The sequence below is a fragment of the Nicotiana sylvestris genome, chromosome 7 (assembly GCF_000393655.2).
Source record: "Nicotiana sylvestris chromosome 7, ASM39365v2, whole genome shotgun sequence".
In the NCBI taxonomy this organism is placed as follows: Eukaryota; Viridiplantae; Streptophyta; class Magnoliopsida; order Solanales; family Solanaceae; genus Nicotiana; species Nicotiana sylvestris.
Genome location: NC_091063.1, coordinates 55,885,600 through 55,898,895, shown reverse-complemented (window position 1 = coordinate 55,898,895; position 13,296 = coordinate 55,885,600).

Below are 13,296 nucleotides of genomic sequence, written 5' to 3'. Positions count from 1 at the left end.
AGCCTAAAAATATAAATATAATTACAAAACATACACCAAAAATATTTAAACACTATTTGGGCATAAATAAAGATTTTAGATGACTAAATCATTACAAAAGTAATTTGGAGGATAATTATTAGGTATTTTATAAATAAAAGAGAAGAAATAAATTGATTTGAAGCTTTTTTACAAATTATAGAAAAATTATAAAAATGTTTGTGCATGCTTATAACTGCATATGTGATATTTTGAAAGTATATATATGTATTAAAATATATGAGGAAAAATTAGATATCAACAAGCTTCTTATCAAATAAAGCCTCATTCCAACACTTCTACATACTGCCATGATAAATGAAACACATAGAAAGTCATAACCATTCCTCAGATCAACCATTCGTGAAGTCACTTCTCTTTTGGCAAGGACCATAGCAATTTCTAAGCCAAACATCGATGTTATCCTTCCAACATGCTGAAACCGAATCCTTTTGTATTCATTATAGCTCCCAATGATCTCATCTAATCCAACACAACTACTCTGGTGACATGACACATCAATACAATCTAAAGCCACAACTCGTGCAATCCGTGCACCAATAAGCAACATTCCGAACATACTCAAAACATGAAAATGACTCAAATGAGAGAGTTGTACCGCAAGCTCACCAGTACCACCACAACACAATGTTGGGAACCCATCACACGTCGTAGAACAAGAACGCACGAATTTATCCCGCAGGATCATACCTCCACATAGCTTCGCTCCAATGTGCGACCTCATCCAAACACTGGTCCATATGAAACACCTCAAGTCACTATGCTCAAATAGACAACCACGCGCAATTTGATGTCTATAACCAAAGCAAATCATCATAACCACGGAGAAGCAATTGACATAACATTACACAAACCCGAAAGGATGCAACCAATACACCATCCGTTGAGCAATACCCAATGCTCTTCCCACTCGAATTCCACTAAGAGGCCCCAATAAAACCACACCACATGTGCCTATAATTAACAAATCCTAACACCTCGCAACACGGAAAGGTAACTCATAGGTCTCCCCAACACTAATAAGCTCAATAACAATTGAATCAACACATCCCTTAATAATACAACTCGAAGTCAACCAAGCCGACCCGAGTTAGAACACACATCCATATTGGCCTACCAATGAACCCCTTATCAAGGAGTTCCTGAAGCTACTCCTTCAACACCTTTAACTCCGCCGGTGCCATATGATACGGTGCCCGACAACAAATTAATGCCAAAATCAACAACCCTATCCGGCGACATGCCCAACAACAGGAAACACATCCGAAAAAATCCCTCACCACCGGAACTAAATCAATAGTAGAAATCTATGCAATTACATCCATCACAAAGGACAAATAAGAAAGACAACCCTTCCCAACCATCCGTCGGGTCTTAAAAAAAATGAAATCACCCTACTGGGAACATAACCCTTCGAACTTCTCCACTCAATCCGTGGCATCCCCAGCATAGACAACGATGCCGCCTTAACGCAATAGTCCAGAATAACACGACACGGAGACAACCAGTCCATACCTAATATCACACCAAAATCTAGCATACTAAGAAATAAGGATCCACTCTGGTAAAACTAGGCCATACCTAATCATGATGGCGCCTATCGTAAAACTAGGCCAGTCGATACAACTCCTGGATTAACCATTTAATCGATAACAATCATTTTTAAGCCTTTAATTAATCAGATATCTCATAATGTAAGTCAAAATGAACAGTGCAGAATAAATACACAAGCCTGACATCGGGGTGTCACAAGTCACGAGCATCTACTAAGGTCTGAAAATATACTAAAAACAATCTAAGGGATACAAATGGAGAAGAGCAGGGCTGCGAACGTCGGTTAGCTACCTTGCTAACTCCAATAACTCTGCCACCGAGCAATCAAAATCCACTACCGGGTTCAAAAAAACATGAATCTGCACACAAGGTATAGGGAGTAATGTGAGTACGCCAACTCAGTATGTAATAAAAGTAAATGAAAGCTGAGCAGTAAGAAAACACATAAACCACGTCAAAATACTACAACAAATGCAGGACATTTCCAACTCAATACAAAAATATTTTACTTCGTAAATCAAGCTCAGTTTCTGTAAAACCTTTTAAAACAACTTTCAATGGTTTCAAACGAGTGATAAAATAATGAGTAAAAATGATAGAAAACGTAAACAGCCCCTTGGGCAAAACATGTACCATACACTGCCCCTCGGGCAAAATATCAGTAGAATCAGCCCCTTGGGCTACCTGACAATCACTCGAAATCAGCCCCTCGAGCATAATATAAATCAAGAACCGACCCTCAGGCAAAATATGGATCAAGAACAGCCCATCGGGCAACATTATGAAACAATAATAGCCCCTCGGGCTATATCATATCACTCACACTGGGTACCCACGCTCACTGGGGGTGTACAGACTCCGGGAGGGGCTCCTTATAGCCCAAGCGCAATAACAAACCATCTTGTGGCATATTCAAATAAGCACTCGGCCTTATAACTACAAGCCACCTCGTCGCATAAATTAATTAGGCCCTCGGCCTCAGACTATCATGAATCAATAACAACCTGCTGCGTCATGCATCTCGATCCCACAATATCCTCACAACACAAGCCCTCAGCCTCGCACAGTCAGAAACCTTTCAAGCCACTCGGGCAACAGTAAAACATGATGCTCAGCCAAAAATATCATTTAAAATATCAAAAACGAAGTAAATATAGCTGGGTTATGAAAATAGTAGAATACAACATAACTGAGTACAAATATAAAGTCAAAACAATGTGTCATGCCCGAACATGGGGGGCGAGACTGCCACCCAGTGCCTCACCTATCCTTGGGTACCAAGTTGCAACTAAGGGACTCTGAATATATGATGTCATACTTTGGCCATGGGCCACATTGCAAGATGACTGAAAATGCTAACTAAATGTCAATATAAAACTGGGCAGACAAGGCCGTATAATTATTACAGCTGACAAACAAACCAAATATACATACAAGGCCTGAAAGCCCAACATACTGCACTAACTGATAGGATATGTCTACAAGTCTCTACTGATGGATATACTATGATCGGAACAGCTCTCCAACCTACTCAAAACATATATATGTATATATAAAAGATGTACATAAGGTTCTAGCCCCGGAAACTCTAAAAGGCATGGAGCTTACCGATCAAGCTGAACTCGGGCAACACTTAATCAGGAGGCCTACCCGTCTATCTGTCTGAACCTGCACGTATGAAATGCAGTGCCCCCAGAAAAGGGACGTCAGTACAAAATAATGTACCGAGGCATTATTTATTAGTCACATTTTTGACATGGTGGATGTTTGCCATGTGTTAGGGAATAATTTATTAATTATTTATCCACTTATTAGTTAACTAGGTAATGTTCTGTTATCCGGTAATTAATCAATTACCCACATAATTTAAAAGTTACCACAAATTACTTAAAATTCTATTTATTTTTAATATACTTTATACATCCTACTACCATGGTCATATGTTATCTTGTATGATACTACTCCATAATTATCGGGTATTTTAGCTCGGGCCATATTTTACTCCAAAATGCCAAACTTGGACAAAATTCATTTTCTTTGACTTGCTCTCCCTTTCACCTTCACGAATTTACTAATCACTTTTGAAATAGCATAATCTTTATAATCTCCAAATAATCTTTTACTTGGACTGATGTCAATTACCTTAGGACAAATTCAACGTACAATACTTCAGGGTGCAACATCGTCGTAACTTAATACTACAAAGCGTAACATCATTGTAATGTAATACTACTGGGTGCAACACTATCGTAACTTAATATTGCAAAGCGTAACATCGCCGTAATGTAATACTGCAGGACGTAACATCATCGTAATATATTACTGCAGAGGGTAACATCGACGTAATATTGCGGGGCGTAACATTATTCCCCCCTTTGGAATATTCGTCCTTGAATGTTGACTGATGCACTTATCATTTTCATAACTTATATCTTCCGAATACTTTAGAACTTCCCTTGCTATCTTGGCATCTATTCTGTGAATAATTCCAAAGTCCAGGGCATTCCCCCCTTAGGCCTCCTTCTCACACCACAACTTGTAGTCGGAATCCTTCCAATGTCGTAACTGTTGCTACCTTTCATCATGTAGCTTGTACGATTTTGACCTTTTAAGTATGCCCAATCTCTAGGATTCATATGTAGATCTCCCCTTTTGGCATCTATGAGTATACTGAAGTTCTTCGCTCGGTACTTTGTTGAATTCACGAATATTGCTATATCTTAATGCATAGGTCCGTTTAGCCATCCGTATGAATTTACACCGTTGCTGAGCTCTGCTACCAAATCCCAGCTTACTCTTGTTGCTTATTCTATATGTATAAATTTAAGTCCTTTAATGCTTCCACATTACTGCTCATCTTTAGAATGACGGCCTAATCTCATCTCATACTTTGTGACTTTTGTCCATCCATTGTTAATTCACCTCAATATTGATCTACAACATACCACTGATACCTTGAAACTTCTTACGTAATACATTGCCACTAGGGCTTACGTTACATCAAGGAATATTCGAAGTAATTTTCCTGATCCACTTAGCGGCGATATTGTACTTCAATAACCATATTCTATAACATCCCAAGGTGATTCTCTTACGTGGGTGTTTTAATCCCATACAATTCATGAATCCCTATTCTTTATTTTTTTTAAATCATTACTCAATCGAAGGCCCAAACGTCATCCTTTATATATCACAATTACACCCTTATCCTACTATTAGGGTAGTATTCCATCTTTTCTAAATGCTACTTATGTAGATTAACTCCTTTGAGTTCATTCAGGCTATACTGAGCTTACTATAACATGGAGAAGCCATTAGCTCCCTTGTTTACATGGGCCTAATCCTGAGGACTAATCCATTCTCTTTACCTTCTCACTGCCCTTTTCTTATCCGTATTCCTGTCTTCCTAAAACCTTATCGCTTTACCATACTTTAGCTTGCGACCTATACATATCTATTTATACTACTCGTAATCTTCCTTCAACTTTCTTGAATTTCCTTGTGTTATTTTAGAACATCAAGCGAGACATCACATCGTCTCTAACTCTTCTTTACTCCCTTAACTAGACCTCTCGATACCTAGAAATCATTGACTAAAAGATATGACACTGATGATGCCGTTATCATTCTTGGATATTGAATTCCCGTACTTCTAGCCTTCTATTTGAAGTAAGGACTATTCACAATCCTCTGCATTTGAGTATCTTGTACGTTGTTCACCCTTACCTTACTACCTTAAAATCTTACATCGTATCTTCTATTTATTTCATGTCCTTCCTTCCACATAGGTATAATTTTCGTCCATTACTTGAAGCTCTATTATAATACTTGCACCTCTGGTGCACCCATAATCAGTGGGAGCTTCGTACTGACTTCTTATGAGGGTGGTACTTTTTTTTAACTGGTTGTATCATAGGGTCATTATAGCATATGGTTAGTGTACTTTATCTCTTGTACCTCTGATATTAAGAGTGATCCTACAATGTTCTCAATCACTAGGTCTATAATATTCTGGGTCCAATAATTAGACTCTTGATTTACTTAGTTGATGCAACTCTTTAGTTTCCTATTTTTTCTGATCAGCCTTTATGTAGGCTTAATCTATCTTCCGATCTCCGGCTCATGGTATTAGTTATTACTTTAGCCTTTCATATTTACTGAGGGGTATTCATGATAAAATCCTATAACAATTCAATCCTTAGTCTATGACCTAGGCTCAATTCTTTCTTTTAAGGTATACCTGAATCTTCCACGATTGTATATAGTGCAGGTATAAAACTCCAAACTTTTAAGTACGTTCATAACGTCACCAACTCGGGATCATTGATAGAATAATTCCTTTCGTTGCATCTTAGCTTTATTTAACGTCAGCTATTACTTTTCCTGGTCTTTCTTGTTACGGGCATACTTAGCTTATCTTAGTTCCTATACATGCCAGAGTTTTTGTGCAACTCATATGATCTTGAATATTACTTTTAATTTTACTTCCCGTTCATTAGCCACGGTAGGTGACACTTTCCTTTGGAGTGCTTACAATATTGTTGTGAGACTGTTGTTACACAATCATTTCCTCTTTAGGTCATTGTGCTTAGGTTGAAGCCTTCTTCCTTATTCCTTCAGCTAGTCTTTCGTTGTATTACTTAGGGAGAACCCTTGACTGTCGTAAAGCTGTGACCTTATTATGGACCTTTTGATGTCCTTCCTTGCCTATAATCATCCGTAATTGCTTACCTCCTTGCCCTTGTGCTTGTAGGGTTGCTTCTGAACTGATATTTTGACTGTCTTCCCAGTGACACTTTCTTTTATCCCTGTAACACTCATATAGTACCTTTAACTACCCCGACTCCTATTTGAATATATCTCAAGTATTATAATGATATAACTGCGAGGTTGAATTCTTTGTGTTGGGGTTTACTATATTTATCTTGCATGATCTGTTGATTTATCTATAACTTCTTATTTAGTCATGACTAGGCTCTTCCTGAATCAACTACTAAATACTCGTCGACCCATTCTCATTTTCATATTTTGCGTAATCTCTCTTGGATTATTTCCTTTGTCTAACTTACCTCTTGCACTGGCTCATTATTTATTAATAACCTCTAGGACAGGAACACTTACTTCCTTTTTTTTGTATGTCGTGCTTACATAACGTTCTGGAATCATAGCATATTTGTAATATCTGGGTAGGTGCAATCTCATTCCTTTCTCATTTTTATCACATTATTCCTTTATCATTCCATATTCCCCCCTTTAGGGGAGTACTAAGACTTGGAGCTATGACGACCTGCCTACAGATATTTTTCCTCTTCATGTTTGGCGTCCTTTCACATCATCAATGGCCCTTACTTTCCTTGCGGTAATCCTTCCATACTAAGGATAACAAATTCCTCACTCGCGATGGTGACACTTAGTGTAACTAGCACATACAGTCCCTTAAGCTCAACTTTGCTCATATTGCTTGCTTTAGGGAAGCGTCTCCCTGAATGACCATTCTCTGAATTCATCATGGATCTTCTTCTATTGTCCATTCTATTATCACCGAAATGAAATCTGAAACTCTCATGATACTGACTATTATCAAATCACATAGTTCCAAATATATGTTTAGTTTATCTTGTTCACCAGTCCATACTGATTTTTATTACTCTGGGGTCTAACTTTTCTTTCTATTAATCACGTTAGAGTCGCGAACTTATTTCTCAAAATGAGGATGTGACTATATGACCTATAATCTTTTGTTGTCTCCAGGCCTGGCACCCCTCATTTTTTTCCTTCCCTCAATTATCGACTATGTAATACTGTCATTTCATTTTATTTTTCCATTTGTTGTCCTCCATGTATCAGATCTTACTCGTAATTCTTCCTTATTTCTTTTCTCATTACTTTGCTAATATTTCTGCTTATCCCTTTCTTGTGAAAGCTTCAACAAGACATTCTTTTGCTTTTAGCTCTCCTTGCTTAATTCATCGGCTCTTTGGGGTTCTCAACGTCCTCACTGTACTAGGGACGAGAGTCATGCTAAGGTGATATTTATCCCTTCCAAGGTTTTAGTGCCTATCTTTGTAGTACTCATATCTAGATGTACTATTTTAGAGTGCACCATCTGGGTGTCTCATAAAGAGATCTATTAGCACATTTGCAATATCTTTCGGAAATGTCAAATGACGAAAACAATTCATCCATCATATCTTCTTATACTACTTCTGTTAAGCGCCATAGGGCATATTTGGAATGGGTACAACCAATTGTATATACCTATGTTACTATTGAATATAACTCAAAAAACATATGTTCCTCTGCCTCAATTATAAACGTTGTTAACCTTCATTAATTGGGCGCCTAGTACCCTTCTTCATCTTGCTTCTTTTGCTTGTTGAAACTTGTATTTATCTTCTTAATCTCTCATTTTCTTTCACTATAAAGATGGATAGACATTCTTGCCTTAAGGCTTCTTATTAGGAAGCATACACTTTCAGTACACCCATGATCTGCTAAAGACCTCACATTTACTTATCGTAGGTATCATACCAAAATGCAATTCCTCTAATTCAACTCTTCCACAACAATCTCTCGTTCCAACCTTCTTTCCGAATGTAGGTATCGTCTTATTACAAATAAAAAAAAATTGGAATTTGAATTCTTATAAGTGAGCTCTACCACACTGTCACGACCCCGGTTCGCCCTCCGTGAACCATCGTGACGGCACCTAGTCTCTACAACTAGGTAAGCCTAAATTGCGGAAGATAAACCAATTTGTGGAAGAATACAATTTAAAACAGAAATAATGTAATAAAACAACATTTTAAAAGTGCCGCTCGGCAGACAAAATATAACTCTCAAATCCAATATATATCTCTCCCAAAACCCGAAAACTCATGAATCACAAGCTAAGGATATTACATAGTGCTCTAACTCCAGAATAGTCTAAAACAAGTAAATACAGAAAGGCTGTAACTACAAGAGAGAATAGAGAGAGACTCCTGGGTCTGCAGATGCGGTAGATATACCTCGAAGTCTCCAAATGGTCGCCTCGCCTCAAAGATGGTAAGTCTAAGTCAAGGTACCTAGATCTGCACATGAAAAACATGCGCAGAAAGGGCATGAGTACACCACAGCGGTACTCAGTAAGTGCCAAGCCTAACTTCGGTCAGGTAGTGACGAGGTAGGTCAAGGCCCTACTGAGATAAATTTAAAATATAAGATATGACAGTAAAAGATAAACAGTACAGTCGAAAACTAACACTAAGAATTTAATACAGGAAAACAAGGAATTCAATAACTGAAACAGAGGCAAAAACAATCACAAGGAAATAATTGGGGATCTCTCAATATCCCGAGGATCTCTTAGTACCCTCAGTATATGGCAAGGATCTTTTGGTATCCCGAGGATTTCTCGGTATCCTCAATATATGCTAAAGATCTCTTAGTATCCTCAATATACTTGCCAGGGATCTCTCGGTATCCCGCACCTCAGTTCAAATCATAAATACGTACAGGGGATCTCCTGGGATGCCGTCCGTAGTCCCAAAGTAAAACACACAGCAACAACACAAGAATACTCAATTAAGCTCAACTTCATATCAAGTAAACAGGTGCTTCTAATCTAACATACTTCACATAATTCAATTAAGGCAGTTTAGGCAAATAAACAGTTAAGTCAATTAGACATGCTTTTTCTAAGTTAACAACAAGTTTAAATTTCAAGTAAAATGAAGCAGGAAAAGGAACACAATTGAAATTACTTAAAGAAAACCGGATTTTCAACAATTAGCTCAAGTACGCACTCGTCACCTCACGTACAAGGCATTTCAAACATCAAATATACCAAATCCTAAGGGGAAGGTCCCCTACACAAGGTTAGACAAGCCACTTACCTCGAACCGGCTCAATAATCAACCTGATACCACGTTCTTCCCACGCGTACTCGACTCCAAATGACCCAAATCTATTCAATTCAATTGTATAATATAAATAACACTTCAAGTAACTGATTATACAATTAAATTTTAAGCTAATACGCGAAGTTAGGTAAAATAACCAAAATGCCCCTCGGGTACACATCTCAGAATCTGGTAAAATTTATATTTTCAGAATTCTCATACTCTCACGAGTTCATGCATACCAAAATTATCCAATTCTTAAGTCAAATTCCCAATCAAAAGTCGAATTCTAGGTCCAAGAACTTTCTTCCAAATTTTCCCTAATTTTCATCTCCAATCCGAAATTAAATGGTGAAGCTAACTATAAATTGATGGAATAGAAAAGGTTAAAGAATTGTTACCCACTAATCCCCTCTTCAATTTCCTCCCAAAAGCGCCCTCTACCGAGCTCCAAATCGAATTTCCAACTTTTGAAACTAAACCCTCAAAATTTCATATTTCTACCCAGCTGTTACCGCATCTGCAGTCCTGGGACCGCTTCTGCGGTCTCGCTTTTGCAGAATTCTTGTCGCATCTGTGACTCCTCACTTAAAACCAAATTCCACATTAGTGACTCACCATCCACAGATGCGCTACCGCTCATGCGGAAAGCCTGCTGCTTCTGCGGCTCTTGCTGAACCTCCCCATGTCCGCTTCTGCTATTGGTCCGCCGCTTTTGCGGCTCCGCACCTGCGGTCCCACACTCGTAGGTGCGGTTATGACAGCAAAACAGATGAAGCTGCAACTCCAAATCCCAAAAATCTTTCTGTCAACCATCCGAAATCATCTCGAGGACACCGGGACCTCAACCAAACCTACCATCATATCCCATAACTTCATTCAAACTTGTTCCAACATTCGGAACGCTCAAAACAACATCAAAACATCTATTTTTCATCGGATTCAAGCCTAAGAATCCCAAAAACTCTAAAAATACACTTTCGATCAAAAAGTCTATCAAACCTCGTCCGAATGATCTAAAGTTTTGCACACACGTCATATTCAACACTACGGAGCTACTCCAACTTCTGAAATTCCATTCTGACCCTCCGATCAAAATCTCACTATCGAACTGGAAACTTCAAAATTCGACCTTTTGGCATTTCAAGCCTAAATTAGCTACAGACCTCCAAAACAAAATCCGAACACGCCCTTATGCCCGAAAACACCCAACGGAGCTAACAGAACCATCGGATTTCCATTCCGAGTCCATCTTCACATTGTTCCGACTACAGTCAACTTTCCCACACTTAAGCTCTCATTTAGGGACTAAGTGTCCCAAAACTCTTCGAAATTCAAAATCGAACATCCCGGCAAATCAAAATAGCAAAAATAAACTCGGAGAAAGCAGTTTATAAGGGATCGAGGCGTAAATTCTTAGACGACCAGCCGGGTCTTCACACACACGAACTAGGGTAAGAAGAAAGAGTGACAATCCTAAATGCCCTATAGCCTCCTGCTTATAAGTGTGGTGCACGACACACCCATAAACAAGACTCTACTAGACACGGCTTGTAGACTCCCTAGGACAGAACTACTCTGATACCACTTTTTTCACGCCCCGAACTTGGGGGGCGAGACCGGCACCCAATGCCTCACCTATACTTGCGTACCAACTTGCAACTAAGGGACTCTAAACATATGATGTCATACTTTGGCCATGGACCACATTGCAAGACGACTGCAAATGCTGACTAAATGTCAATATAAAACTGGGCCGACAAGGCTATCATAATTATTACAGCTGACAAACAAATCAAATATACATACAAGGCCTGAAAGACCAACATACTACACTAACTGATAGGATATGTCTACAAGACTCTACTGATGGATATACTATGATCGGAACAGCTCTCGACCTACTCATAACATATATACGTATATATACAAGATGTACATAAGGCTCTAAACCCGGAAACTCCGAAAGGCATGGAGCTTACCGATCAAGCTGAAATCGGGCAACACTTAATGAGGATGCCTACCCGTCTATCTATCTGAACCTGCACACATGAAATGTAGCGCCCCCAAAAAAGGGACGTCAGTACGAAATAATGCACCGAGTATGTAAGGCAATATACTAAAAGCTGAAACTAAACTGATATTATAATAACTGCAAGTAGCTGGAAGTCAAAGATAATCTGAAGATATGCTTACCTGTTGATACTAACTCAGCTCTCTCAATAGAGTAAGTAAAATAGTTGTCCGGCCCTATAAGGCTCGGTATATATATATATTACTGATTTGCTATAGTAAGCTCGCTCATAGGCGCTCGGCCATACTAAGCTCTGTCTCTCGACCAACTGGGCTCACTCATAGGCGCTCGACCATATTAGGATCGGTATATAACTTACCATCTGATCAGAGGTTGCCCAATAGGGGCCTACTCATCGATTATAGCTCGATGGTAATGAAAATACTTTAATACCGTATATATATATTCTCTGCTCTCTTGACTGGAAGAAGGAAATACTCAATTGAATATGAAGTCCTGATAAGGAGAATATTATAATTTACAAAACTAGAAAAATATATGTACGTAACTTGAGAGACTAGCAAAATTACGAAAATTTCGGGATATAAATTTTTTCTTTATGCCTCATTATCAAACTTGTGTTATGATGAGATCATGCAAAATGAAGGAAGAGCTTAGTCTTAACATACATGTTCCTTGAATTATTCGAACGAAGTGAAGTTTCTGCTTCTGTGAAATATGTTGTAACGAGAGAATGAAGCTTCTCTTTTTTTTTTTTGAATTTGAACGAAATGCTTGAAAAGAAGCTCCTGACTTCTAACGTTTTCTTTATCAAAGTTAGTCTTATAACCTTTCAAACTAAGAAGGAAAAGTCTGTTTGAAATTGGAAATTTGCTTCTGCTTCAAAATGTTGAACTAAATTTGCTTAATTGGTTGAAGTTGTACGAAAATTGTTCCTAATGATTTGAGATAAAATGTTTCTGTTTCTTGAGGTTGAGAGGAATCACGTTTCTATTTTTAAGTTGGAAAGGATCACATTCCTTTGGATTCATTTGATTCATAGTAGGCTTTTGCAGATACTTAGTAATGTTACCCAGTTAACATGGTGGATGCTTGCCATGTGTTAGGGAATAATTTATTAATTATTTATTCACTTATTTGTTAACTGGGTAATATTATATTACTCGGTAATTAATCAATTACCCGCATAATTTAAAAATTACCACAAATTACTTAAAATTCTATTTATTTTTAATATACTTTATACATCCTACTACCATGGTCATATGATACTTTGTATGGTACTAATCCGTAATTATCGGGTATTTTAGCTCGGGCCGTATTTTATCCCAAAATGCCAAACTTGGACAAAATTCATTTTCTTTGACTTGTTCCCCTTTCATCTTCACGAATTTACTAATCACTTGTGAAATAGCATAATCCTTGTAATCTCCAAATAATATTTTACTTGGACTGATGTCAATTACCTTACGACAAATTCAATGTACAATATTTCAGGGTGCAACATCGTTGTAACTTAATACTACAAAACGTAACATCGCCGTAATGTAATACTGCAGGACGTAACATCATCATAATATATTACTGCAGAGGGTAACATCGATGTAATACTGCGGGGCGTAACATAGTGATGAATAGTAGTAAAATTCCCCTAAAGGTCCAAAACAGTTGGCACGAGGCCCAAATATTACATTCAGCCCAAAACATGATAATACTTTCCAAAACACAATGATAGCAAATATTTTTCAATCAAATAAGCAGTTTTATAGTCATACAGGACGGACT